The sequence below is a fragment of the Rhea americana genome, unplaced genomic scaffold (genome assembly GCF_003343005.1).
Source record: "Rhea americana isolate MKP2758 unplaced genomic scaffold, rheAme1 scaffold_39, whole genome shotgun sequence".
Classification (NCBI taxonomy): Eukaryota; Metazoa; Chordata; class Aves; order Rheiformes; family Rheidae; genus Rhea; species Rhea americana.
Genome location: NW_028186523.1, coordinates 3,192,745 through 3,206,481, shown reverse-complemented (window position 1 = coordinate 3,206,481; position 13,737 = coordinate 3,192,745). Strand labels below are relative to the sequence as shown.

Below are 13,737 nucleotides of genomic sequence, written 5' to 3'. Positions count from 1 at the left end.
AAGCTGCTGAAATAAGCCAGGAGGTACTATCATTTAGAAGGCATACTCTGATTTCTGAGCTTCTCTGTCTCCTAACACTTAGGTGTGGCTTTTGTTGCCCCATTCTTTTGGGCACATGCTCTTTTTCATTTTTCTGTTGGTCTTGTTCTTTCATGTGTGTGTTTTTGTTTGGACAGAGAACTTCTCGAGTGCAGGCATGCATCTCCGTCACCACCAGCAGCTTCTACAGATTTTATGCTTTTTTTTCTTTGTTTAATCTCCAGCCCATCTAGCATATCCACAGTTGACTGAGCTTCATACTTCCTCTTTATTTTTATTTACTTGAGAAAGCTATCTGTAAGTTCTGTCAAATGTTAACTCAGTCTTCTACTGCAGGAAGGCTAGAGGAATGTCATGAGATGGGAGATATGAGATATTCTAGTATATAGGGAAGACTTGGAGGAATCCCTGACTTTACTGCAGCTCCTCTCTTGTTAGTTTTGGAGCTGGAGAAATGTGCATGCAGAAGCCCTGCATGAAAAACCTGACTAGTGTAAAAGGTAAAACATAATTTCAAGACTCTTCCTTTATGCAATCTTGGATATGTAAGTTAAATCCCATGTGCTGAGTGAGTAAAGAGATATCTGAATGTAGTTATCTCTTTATCCTAGCACAGAAAGTAGAATAATAATAATAACCCAGGTATTTGGTTGGTTTTTGCTTCACTGTATAAGATGCAAGCAATAGTAAAAGATACTGTTTCCAGAAGTACTGTACTAAGTTGCCACAAGAAGATTATATTCAAAGTACCTGAAGAGAAAATAAGCTTTCTGAATTCTTCTCAACATCAGTATTTCAAAAGTATTTGTTTATAGTGAAACAGAAATAAAATTATATAAACAAGGCAATTGTATGTACTCAGAATAACCTCAATACTTTAAAGGAGATAAACGGCTAGATTTTGAAGGCATGCTCTAACTGAAATGCTAAACTGATCAGTGTGAAAAGGAGGTACTTCTGTGCACTTGTTCACTTACACTGCTTCCCTTCAGTCCTTCCAAGTATGAATATTTAAGCTAGTGGGGGGGGAGGGGAATCTGGTAGGATTGTATGTTGCGAATCAAGTGACTATAGATATTATGGCATTTAAGTACCATAATATGGGGTTTCTGTTATCAGACATGAATAATATACTGCGAAATCTGTGTTAAACACTTGGGAAACTTAGAAACTTTCCAATGTTTCCCTTTGCTACCAGAGCTTTTACTGTGGCTATGCTGCTTATGTTTTGACTACAAGGTGCTGGAATTTGCTTTGAAAATATCAATATTGACTTCAAAGCTAATCAGCAAATAAAGCATTTTTTTTAAGACACTGAATAAGGCAAGTTTAGGGAAGGAGGAGATAATACTTTACTCATTTAGCTAAAGCCTACATTATTATAGCATGTGCTGGAGATACATTCATGAATGATTGGAGAAGCTATAGTTCTGACTCTTCTTAATTTTAAGTGCTTGCCTTTTGACCTTTGTTTCCCATTTTTTTGCACCTAATTATTTTAGGGACAAGGCAGTGTTGCTATTACGGTGTTACTGATTTATTCTTCTACCTGCGGTGTGTTTGGGACTTCTAGACTTACCCCAGAGATGTCCCCTACTTGAGGTAATGAGAAACTGATCTCAAAATATGCAGTCCTTTACAGGATATGATATCAGAAAAAGAAAGAAAAAGAACCTTTTTTTTTTTTTTGGCTGCCTGTGTATGCCTACAAAATGACTGAGTTTTCAAGCGACGACCAGGTTTAGATATACAGCCATCTGACTTATTCTTGCTCTTATTTTGAGGTAAATTCATGCCAAAATAACAAAATACTCACTAAAATGACATGTGGAGTCAGCAGTGCTAAGCCTACAGTGCCAGTGAGAAAACATTACGTTGCTTCCATTTTAACATAAAACTGAAGATCCTGATTCCTGTGCACTATTAAAAAAAAAAAAAAAAAAATCCTGGAAGCACTGAGGATTTGCAACTGGGATGTAGGGATAGAAGGTTCATTTTGATTTTGGATTTATCTATCCTTTGAGCAACCCATGAATTGTCACCAATAGCAGTAGTAGTAATACAAGTGGTAGTCCAAAAGATGTACAAGGTTGCTATCCACATGGATATGTACTGCAGAGAAATTAGGCAACTTTTTTTTTTTTCCTCTCAGCTCTGGGAGGGGAAGATGAAGAAAATGTACGCTATTGTACCCAAGAAGAGTTTGGTAAGGCAAAGCAGTAAGTAGATAATTTGCCTCCAGGATGTGGTGTAGTTCTTCGGGTGAATGTTTTCCATCTGTTTTAGAGCACTCACTAGTCCCTACTTAATGTTGGTGAGGTTACCTCTTACTCTTGTCTTAGTTGTGACACCATGCAGAAAGTGTCTATTCAAATGGCTGCAAAGAGAATGACAACAGGGAGTGTGATTCATTAGGCTTGAGGGTGCCTAATTTATCTGTCCTAACTTATACTGATTTTGCATGGCTTTAGTTATGCAAATTGTTTGCTCATTTTACAGGAGGATTAGCTAAATTATGGAAAGAATCTTGGAAGCGGGGCCTGGTGTCTTATCTGTGCTGCAAACTTCAACCGCTAGGTCTATGTGCTGCTTCAACCACTAGGATGCTGCTGTTCTGGGATATTATGCTGAATAAGAGTCCTGAGGGGTTTTTCAGAGAAGGGCTTTTAACTTGCTCCATCTCCATTAAATAAAGCCTCTCTTTCTGGAGAGGCTCTTCATGTGTTCCAGCAAAATCGTTCTAGTTTCTTGTAAGACTGTTCTCGTATAGTGAGTCACAGTTACTGATCTTAAAAGGATACAATTTCTAGACATTAAGATTCTTTCCAGGATTAAAATAAAAAATTACTTCTAGTTTGGAAAAAGACTGTCTTTGGACTTTCTAGCCTTGAAATGTTAACTAAAGCCATTGCATACAGAGCTGGTATTCTCCTGGGATATGTTGTGTTGACTGTCTACAGCTTCTGTGCAAGGTCTAAAATTCTTCTGTGTAAGATCTAAGGGTTGCTTTGAAACTTTGAATTACCCAGCACTTTACCAGTGAGGACAGTGTCAAAGGTTTACAGCTCTGAGTTCACACTGAGCTTGATGGCGGTGAAGCTGTTTTTGAGTGTAAGTCTGTCTGAAGAACCACTTCATGTACTGACAGTCACATCTTGACTTCCTTTCTAGTTGTGTTGTGGTTCAACATAAATACACTCTCACATAAAGAGATATAAGAGAGGGGAAAACAATCTTTGAAGGATGAAAAACAGTAAGTTTTAAATGGCTTAATAGGTCTTCATTGTCATCACACGAGATCAAAGAAAGCCACAATGCTGTACTTTATACTCAGAATTTGAAATAACATTCATAATCACAGAAGTGAGCAACTCTGACAATTTTTTGCTTCAAAGGGAGGAATGCTAGACTTCGTTCTTTACCCATTATGCTGTTGTTTGCACCATAGCATTTTTGAAAAACTACGTTTGTCCTCTATTGGAAAATTTGTATTTAAAATTTTCCCAGGCCAGTCTATGTGTATCTTGGGTATGTATACTCAACATCTGACTGTATGTCACAGGTTACAGTAATGCAGTCATAGTGGAAAAAGGTAAAAAGAAGAAAAGAAAGGAGAAAAACATGCCAGTGGTAGTAATGAAGATTGATAGCATGGCGGTACTAAGAGTATGATTATTGTATTCCAAGTTTTTTTTTTCTGCTGTTCCATTAAAGATCTGAGATGTGTCACTACTTGTTTGTCAGCTCTCTAGCTCAAGTGACATTCTGGATCCCTGTTTTCTTCCACGTCAAGTGCAAAAATTAATCTCCACTTGTGAAGTAGAGTCCCTTTTGTGACCTCTTCCAAAACAGTTTTAACTTTCCGTACCTTGTAAGCTGTTGAGATTTGCTGTGGTTATTTCTTATATTATGACCTCAGCATCTTAGATCAATTATTATTTTTTTTTTACTGGCAGTTTTTTTTAACCTATTATGGAAACTGCCCTTTCTAGACAGTGAAGTGAGAGATAGACATTAGGAGACCAATCAGTTTGTCTCAGTGGATCACTGATTTACATAAGTGTTCACTATATGTGTTCCAGGGGCTAGATCCCCTATTTAGGGCTATTTTTTATGCTCACAGTGTTACTGACAAGTAGTGTGATCCCTCTCTGTGGCTCAGACTTCTGGCTGACTTATTGGGCAGCCAGAAGTTGTGGTATGATGTGGTGACTGGGAGACACTCCTGGGTTCTCATCTGCTAAAGCTTTAGCTGTGCAGGTGGGCGCCTTCCCTTTTGATAGTTGCTGGATCGAAGAAAGAAAAGTTAATGGATACAACAGTGTGAAAGGGCAGAGGAGAGAAAAGTGGGGTGGAAAGACAAGAGGGCATGGAGGACGTTTACATAATTTGAGGTGACTGCTGAAATACAGAGCACAAGAAAACATAACGTTCATTTTTTTTTTTCCTTGCTGTAATGGAATAATGGAAGGTTTATATCAGGATGTAGGTGTATTGGAGTAGTGTGTGTGAAGGAAGCATGTTTCAGGATGATGACTTGAAGTCTTTAGAATGACCTGTCATTTGAATTTGGCTTTTTTTGTGTTCTTATAGATACTAACAGAATAATCCAAATACCTGTGTTCTCCCATATCTGATTGTCCTGGCAAAGTGTAAGTGCTCAAAGTAGTTAACCTTCTCCAGACTTCACTCTGGATCTTTCTTTACTGTGTTTACTGGAAGTGTCCATCAGTGGTAGAATGAAAAAGACTACTGACAGCTTAACTGCTCCTCATCTGGTTCTTGGAGGTAGTAGTGACAGATTGAGTGTGTTAGTTTTGGTCAGCTGGGTATTGATGAAGATATTGCCAGCATTTTAGCAGAGGCAAGAAGACAGTGCTTTTCTTGAATATGTGGGTTTTTTTCTTTTACACTGGAGGAGTACATCATATGCATGCTATATAAATATTTTGTAGCAATCAGTCTTAATGTCACCCTCCAGAAATTCTCTGTGTGACTTAACAGGCAGAGGAGTCCTGGTATTTATTAAGCACCTAGAGCAGCATTGTCTGGGGAGTTTAGGACAGAATTAGCATATCTGAAAAGTTACACAGTTGGGGGTTTGACTAACTAAGCAACACAGTCTTGATAAGTACTTACGTATGTACTGGTAATTGCTTTTGAATTGAACCATACCGAAATCAAGAACAACCCAAGAAATTTCCATATTCTATGAAATAAGCACAAGTTTTTAACTCAGCACTGTCCTTAAACCTGGCATTTGCAACTTCCTAAGAAAAGTTTAAATGGCACACATTAGGCTCGTGTTTTCTGTTGTCTCTCTGTCCATGAATGATGATGAGTCCTCTTCCCCCCCCCCCCCCCCATCTATAGACTTGATAGAAAGGGGAAGAACACAAGTAACTATTATAGAGTCAGAGATAATCTTTCACAAGAAACAAACTAACCTCTCCAGGAGAGGATGTTGTGAGAGATGTTGAAATGTACAAAAATTACTAAAAGAAAACTGTGTTCTCTTTTTTTTTTTTTTTTGATCTGTGTAAATGTGAAAAGTGCAGCACATCATTTGCTTAGATTTTTTTTTTCTGTTTGTAGTTAAGAGTACATACCTATGCAATGGTTTAGCTCACTTTCTTCTAAGTGCTTAATGATGCATCAAACCAAGTAAAATATTCATTAGGGTAATTGGTTCAGTTCAACCTCTCAGGCTACAGCTTGGAAACGTACATACTACTGCTTTTAGAAATGCAACATGTTGATTCACCCACCCTTTTACTCAACTCATTTTCATTCCATATGTTTACTATATTATGCAAAATCTGATAAAGTAACTGTTGTAGCTGTTTCCAAGTAATATTTTGTATCTATTAAGTCAAAAGTTAAGTGTTACTCAGTGTAATCTATTTATTTATAAAGCACACAATATTTTAAATATTCTTGTTTTGAAACTACTGGCTATATAAGTACTTACAAAAGCTATTTCAACATAGTAAAAATTATTTGTTTCCAAAATATTGATCTGACTATTACTTTGCTTAGACATGCCTAAATGAGGTATAAAACTTATTAAATGCTAGCTACACAATTTTCAGTATAAGATTATGATATCACTTGTATACAAATTCACCATATCCATAGCAGGGGGGCAGAGGAAAACCTGTGATGGGCACCTGCCTCAGGCCATATGGTTTTGGAGAACTTTATCAAAACATTTCATCAAGAATGTGGCTAGGGAGAATTTAACCTGTAATTTCTAAAAACAGAGCCCTTTCCTTGGAGTACTTTACTACTCCTATGTGGATATGCAGGACCTCAAAATTTAGCAGAGATGGATCCTTTGTGGGAAGGATATGCTTTTGCTTTCCATGAAAGTCTACCTAATTTGCCAAGTTAAATACTTTTTGAAACTTGGTCATTTCCAGCAGAGATTTGCTGGGGTTGAGAAGTCTCTTGTGACTGTGTCCTTGGGAAATCTCTCTACTTCTGTTGCTGGCAGAAGTGTCCATGACGGTGTCCTGTCGCAGCTCCTCTGCATGATACAAGTGCTTGTTGTGTTGCAGTTGCTAGCAACAGAGGCAGCTGGCACGGATCTCTACTCTGGGCTGGAGTTTCAGCCCTGTATAATGTGCCACAGTGGGCTGTAAATGTCAAAGTCCCTCTAAGGTGCTGTTTGCTACGCCTGCCTTTCCCAGACATTCATCATAGTAGCTAGAAGAGCAGGTGTCTCTTGAAATACCAACTTTGCAGTTGTGGATGGAGATGTGTTCTCATTTAGGACCTGAACCACCATATGATTTCAAAAGTAGCAGCATCCACCAAATGCAACTGCCACCATGGTGTTGGCCTTTTCTTTTTGTTTTTTGTTTAAGCAAGTATTAAAAGAACCTGCAGGAGTGGCGTGTTCAGAGCCTGATGGCCAGGCCAGCCCTTGCCAGGGACTTCAGCTGTAGTTGCTATCTGAGCCAGCAGATGAGTGGCAGGAGCCCAGTTGTGGAGGGGCTGTGCTGGGCATGTGTGGGAGGGGGGCAGTGGGGCTCTGGGAGCTGCTGGACAGAGGAGGAGATGTGTAGATTCTCCTCCATGTCTTAAGGATTCTTGGTCTTTTTGTCGCCTGTTGTTGGTGGCTTGGTGGTCTGTGAGGATTTCACCTGGATTAGATAAAACAACAATTTGCCCTTTCTTTTTGTTTTGGGCTATTTCTTTTCTTAACAAAATCTGAGCATTTCCAAGAGTTGGATCCAGAGGACTGGGAATCAAGGCTGTTGGCCTTGTTCCCCTGTTACCTTTAGCAACATGTTAGAGAAATCATTGTGGAACTGGTTGTTAAACAGTTGAGCACCAAACAGTTTCACTGTGGCAGCAGCTCCCGAACTCTTTAAATGCATTTTTTTTATAACCTTTATATATTCCCCTCTCTTAGTTCATGATGTACATTGTTATCTGACTTAAAAGCAAGGAGTGCTGTTGAGAAACTTGGTATATTTTACAGTACTTTAACAAAATTGCTTATAACGGCAAGTCTAAGGATTACATCCTTAGATTATGTAATCTGAAAAGGAAGACTTAAACTAAGGATGCTAATTATTATTTTATTAGAATGGAAAACTTAATGTTGACTAAAAGGTGGAATAAGGGGCAGAATGCTACTCTTTCTACACTTCATTTTTATTTGCAGCCAATGATAACTTGAATTTTTTTTTCCTTATAGAAAGTGGTCTATTACTAGCAGAGAGTTGACTATCAACAATTTTCACTGGTGGAAAGCTTTGACATAGCTATTTGCATATTAACAATAAATAAGGCTTTTACACTGTTACCATATGAAAGTCTTGTTGCATTAGCAGCATTTCTGTAGTAGCAAACAATTTTTGCTACTGAAGTATGATACATAAAAATATTTATAAACCTTTCATACCATGTACTTGACTGTGCCTATGTGCTGTTGATAAGTAAAGAATTGGGAAAAGCGCTGGCATGGGCATGTAGGAACTCACTGTATTGCTGTGGGGTTCAGCGTCTTGTGCATATTGCTTGTGGATGTGTTCTACTTGCGACATAGTAGAACATGTGACACAATTGGGTATACATAACTTTGTTAACAAGCTCTAGATTTTAAGGTTTTAGGTTTTAAGGTTTACTTCCTCATTTTAAGAAGTATCTGTTCATGACAAATATTTTCCAAATGAATTTAGTTGTTTTGCATGATGGTACAAATTTCCTTAGCCTTCCACCATAGCCTCAGGAAAACTTAGTTGAATATTATGTACCAGTGTGCAAGGAAGACTCAGTCATCTGAGTGTCTACCCACACGTAAACTTAAAGGACAGAGGTGCTCCTGTTGACTTTTGTCAGGTTGCTGTGCGTTGAAAGCATGCATTTAGGTACTTCATTGATGTGAGGTCTAAATTGTAAAATATTGCAACTAAATCAGAGATGCACAGTCTGTATTGTGCGGATAACGTGTATATTTGAAACATGAATTCCTAATGAAGAGTAAACTGCTTTGTTAGTGTCTCAGGCTAACAGATCTAGCAAGCTACAAGTGGTCAAGTTCTGAAAGTGTGCTCCTAAATGCATCTTTTTTTCAGGGGTGGAGACGACCGTGTTTTTCAAATGATGCACTGCAGGTGGAAAGCTCTCTTTCTGCACTCAGATTAAGAAAACCCCCAAATTTTCATCCTTTGGCTCGATATATTCGAATGCAATCTGCTCGTGCGCTGTGCTTCGGCGGCGCCGTGCTAGCGAACAGCTATAATTAGATTAGCAGCCCACTCAGCGGCGGCGGCAGTGTGGGAGCCTCAGAGAGCATGTGCTGGAGCCTGCATGTGCCTGGCTCTTATTGGCGGGCGCCGTTGCTGCCTGCCGGTTTGATAGGTTTCCCCAGTAATCTTTAGACTGCATTACAGACATAGATACAGAGGTACTGTGTGCACGCAACGGTGGAGGTGCTCAGCTCGTAGCGTAAAAGAGAGCCCACGGATGAGACGCGCAGGTCTTTGTTATAAAACATCAGTGCTTAAGGACCGCTAGCCGCGAGCGGAGAGGTCAGTGAAGGAGTTTTACTCTGCAGTAATTACTTTCAGGTCTTTATCTCTCCAGTAAAACACAGTCATGCATGAAATGAATACTGTTAATCGTGTCATCTGTTTAATTTGATCTTGCTTTCATTAGTATTGTCTGTACTCCGGTGGGATAACCACCAGATTATAAAACACATCATTACAGAGTGGATTTGGTAGAAAAACAGAGTATGTTTATACCGGAATATTGTTTTCATTTTGAAACCTTGAGTCTGTGCATGTGAGCAATTTTAGTGATTGCCTTTTGTAATGCTAATGGAAATATTTCTTTTATTGATATGCTTTCTGCAGAACAATTGAATTAGAGCGTGTATGACTGTTGGTAGATGAAGATTAACTTCTAAATAGTGATTAGTTTAAAGAATAATTCTGCGAAGTATTCTTTAATTTGATCAGAGCAATAAGCATCTTGATGGCTCTTTTGCAAATGAGGAACGAGGAGTAATATGCTATTGTTCTTTCAACAAAGATGCTGTAGCCTTCACGTTTGGGTGGATTCTTTGTTTCATCCACTGAATTTTGTATTAAGTAGCTTTTAAAATGAAACCAAAGCCACCTTGGCTAGTAGACTGCAGTATATTCTTTACTTGCACATACATATATAAATACGTATATTGGTGTTGTTCTCAAAGGCCAAATTTTGGCCCTCAGCCGTGTTTATTGTCAGAATTGGCTTCAGCAACAGAGTAAAACAAGATGCGTATGCCAGTCTCTTCATCTGCAAGTCTGAGACTGTTACAGTATTTATCATCACAACATACTCATCTAAATTCTTTTTATACTTGACCTACCCATCAGTTGTTCACAACTTTTCCTAATAAAACCACATTTTTAATGAGCACCCTCTACAGTGAAGGCTGCTCAAAATAGAAGGCAACAAGCATGAAGTATAAACAGATCTCTTAATGGAGTCATGCTTTGTATGATGACGTTTGAATATTGAGGCTGACTGAGACTTCAAAGTTAATGTCCTTGTCTGAGTCTCCAGAGCCCACATAAACTTGTATATTAAGTCACCAGTCATCTGGCTGGCTGGCTGCCACCATGCGTCTGAGGTAAGAGTAGATTGTCTCAGCCAGTATCAGAAAGGTGCTAGGGATTATAGCTATTTTGGTATTAGTTTTCACCCTTCCCTCAGCACCTATTCATGAAGATGTTTCCTACTGTATAAAATAAAATTAAATTCTTCACTTTTAAGCTACTTGATGTGAAGCTATATTGCCTTCTGTATGGAAACCCTTGACACTGGGGATTTATATAGCTGATAACTTTAAATGGCTGTGGGTGCTATAGTTATGCACACTTTATTTGTGATAGTGTATTCAAAAGGAAAAAATATTTAAGAGATCTAACTCACAGCTAAGTATTCCATGCTATGTACCAGTTTTCTTGAATTTTTGCTGCTAACTAAAATAGTTACCTTGCTGTCTGTATGCGCCTGGATTTTATTTCCAAAGTTATTTCCCTTAATGCAGACTTGGAAAATTACATTTTTGCATAGCAATAGTTAAGCTTGAACAGAGGAAGGACTCGAGATATGAAGGCTTGTTGTTCTCAGGCTATTGCATACTCTTCCTTGCTTCAAATTGCCAAAAAAAAAAAAAAAAAAAAAAAAAAATTAAGAGTTTTTAAGTTAATTTGTGCCCTGTGCCTTTTTGAAGAGAGACTTCTCTGAAATAATTTATCTACATCTTTCTGACCTTTGTGACAGGATCCTGCGAAGGAGTAAATAATGGTGATGTTAAAGAAATATAGTAAAATTCCCAGCTGAATTAGATATTCACCATATCCAGACTGTATGTTCAAGAGAAAAGAGACTGATATATCTTGTCTTTCATTTACTGTTTCATGCATTGAGCTGTCATCGCTTCTATGTAAAATAAGGCATAGCTGGAAAAATGCTGTAAAAGTTAGCATATTTTTAGTGCTGAATACAGTTAATACCATCAACCATTAGAACTGAAATACTGCACCACTAGCCCTTTAGGTAGGGACCTCCCTACCGCCAAAAAGATCTGTAATGATCTATGTGAGCATCAGGGAAAAACATGACAGTCACAAAACTAGCACTAGTGATGGCATAATTTAAATTTACAATGACTTAATAGCAAGGAATAAGCTACTTTGTTATTGCTTCACTTTTCATCGTGACCTCATTTTCCTTTCGGGTAAGGAGAGAAAACAAATTGAAGCAACAGTTCACATAGATTGCTCTCTGAAAATGTTCTGTTTGTCACTATATACATTTTTTAACCAGCTGTTTGCCACAGGAAATCTAGTGCTCCTCAGACTGTCAACGAGATCTTGCATTCAGATTTTGCCAGTGGATTTCTTGACTTAAAAGTTTTGATCTCCTCTTTGTAAGGAGATGTATGTTACACATTTGTGGTGTTTTTGCCTCAGTATGTTGTTGTTATTTCTAATATGTTGTCATATAGTTAAACTTCAAAATCCCTCCTTATGTGAAAGGGAAGCTTTCCAACCAAGAATGCAGTGTGTGCATGTACATATAAGTATGCATGGTAAGAACACAAAAGTAGTTAAAAATATCAATGTCTCAACTGTTACAGTGCTTCATATATATATAAGTGATTCTTAGGCAGCTATATATATTTATGCCATCTAACAGAAAAATGTGTTTGTGTAGAAATGAATGTTTTCTTAGCATTTTCAATGTCATACCAGTAATATCATAATCCAATGGCATTATAAATATCCTTTGAGGAGTAGTGTTTTCAGAATTGCAGGCTTTGGCTGCTAGCTGAAGATGGATATATGCAGTAATCTGAGTACCACTAATAAACAGTGTTGTGCTAGCTCTGGTTTATTAAAGTATTATGTCTTTTTACTGTTACATGTGTAAATGAATTTTGCATTACATAAAACCTTACCAAATCTAAAGGGGAAAGATTATGCCTAAGGTTAATGCATTTTTTTGTAGTCTGTTAGCAATGAAAGAGATGCTCCAGAAAAACAGTTACAGGGATTTAAAGTATTACCAAAATGTTTATTTTGGGGATTTGCACTTATAAGCCCATATGATTTATAAGGTCAAGTAGCAGTAAGTGAGATTATGTGTGTGTGTGTGTGTGTGTGTATATGTGTATATGTATATAATGTATATATACGTGTGTGTATATATATGCAAATTTTATTTTTATATATTTTATATGTGTTTCTAGGTTTGAATGAAACAAAATAATAATTAAAAAAAAGTGTCCTAAAGCACACTTTTCCTGTTTTTGGAGTCAATTGCAATTATTACTTTCCTGATGTAATATCAGTCTATATAAATAGAGACATTTATAGATACCTTATTGAGTGTTTATTATAACACTTTGAAAGTTCATGGGAAATCAATAACTTGCTTTCTGTGCTTTGTTGGGGAAGATCTTTTCGTTCTCCTGACTTTGGAGTTGGGAGGCGGATGAGCACTTGAAGGACATTCTGTGCTTAGGCTCTGGAAGATGTAGGTTAAGAAAGAGGGGTCATATTGTGATTACGATTGCTCAGCACCACTGTAGCAGGAATAATTAAGGTCAGAAGCATTGCCATTTTCTGTGTGCGTGGCTGGCTGAGTGAGCGTGGGCCTTAGGAACACGCTTCACAAGGAGGTGGGTTTGCTTCATGCTGCCTGCGTGCACCGTGGGTCTATTCCCCATAGCGTTTGGCTGGACAGTGTAGGAGGCTGGTGTGGAAATGGCTCCGGTCTCCTGCGTGGCCCCGGCTAGCTGGCCAAGGCGATCTCGTGCGAAGAACGCGCACTGCAATCTCAGCAGCTCGGAGACAAGAGCAGGGCCTCGGTGGGGAGTGTCTGCACTTCCCTTGCCGCAGGTCTCGCTCATCTGCCACAATTTATTTTGCAGATTAACTATATGAAGTCAAACTTAAACAGAGGATGAAATATGCATTGCTCTAGGCATCTGCATGTCAAACATTTACAATATATAGAGGCAGATCGTGTTTTATTGAGCAGGAGAATGAAAGCAGCAATGCCTCTTTCTCTGGTTCTTACAAATGCATTATTTTCCCTCAGTTGTATACTTCTAGTGTGGTGAACTTTGTTTTATTTATTTATTTTGCAGTTAATTTCCTGTAGTAAACAACTTTAGTTGTTCTTAGGTATATTGTAAGAGGTATTAAATGTGTCTTGGTATATTTAATGTAGAATATAACTGGCAAATAGTAATCCTGGATACTATTGTCTCAGGATAATCCTGGCAACAAGATTCCTGTCTCACTTTCTCGTTATTTTTCATACACCTGCTTCGGCCATCTGTAGGCACAAATACTCTTTCCAGAGTCTTTCTCCAAAGCAGATGAAGTTTTCAACCCAGATCTTCACTTTTTAAATGAATAATTTAATGAACATGAACATAAACATGAATTGTCATTTCATTGCATAACAGATATTATTCTGTTTTATGCCCCATTGTGCAACTGTGTCTCATAAGTCTGAGTTATATTGGTTTATTAATTGAAAGAATGTTATTTATACTGGCAATGATTATATGGCCATGTATTTCATTGGTTGTATAACTGGGTTTTGTAGGATGGCTTTGTTGCGTTCGTTCATACCTTCCAAGTATGAGTATGTACACTGCAAAATTCCAATTAA

The 13,737-nt window shown here is 38.0% G+C and overlaps 1 protein-coding gene across 2 annotated transcripts in view; it reads left to right on the top strand.

The window, feature by feature from the left end:
* The window catches only part of FAM110B (family with sequence similarity 110 member B), a 78,075-nt gene that overhangs the window by 10,401 nt on the left and 53,937 nt on the right, over nt 1-13,737 (top strand). The window contains exon 1 of one of the 2 annotated variants that reach the window (XM_085313570.1): nt 8,956-9,083. The exons of the other annotated variant lie outside the window; for it this stretch is intronic. The gene's annotated coding sequence lies outside the window, so the exon portion shown is untranslated. Of the gene's footprint in view, nt 1-8,955; nt 9,084-13,737 lie in introns of those variants that run through there. 2 annotated transcript variants of the gene reach the window in all.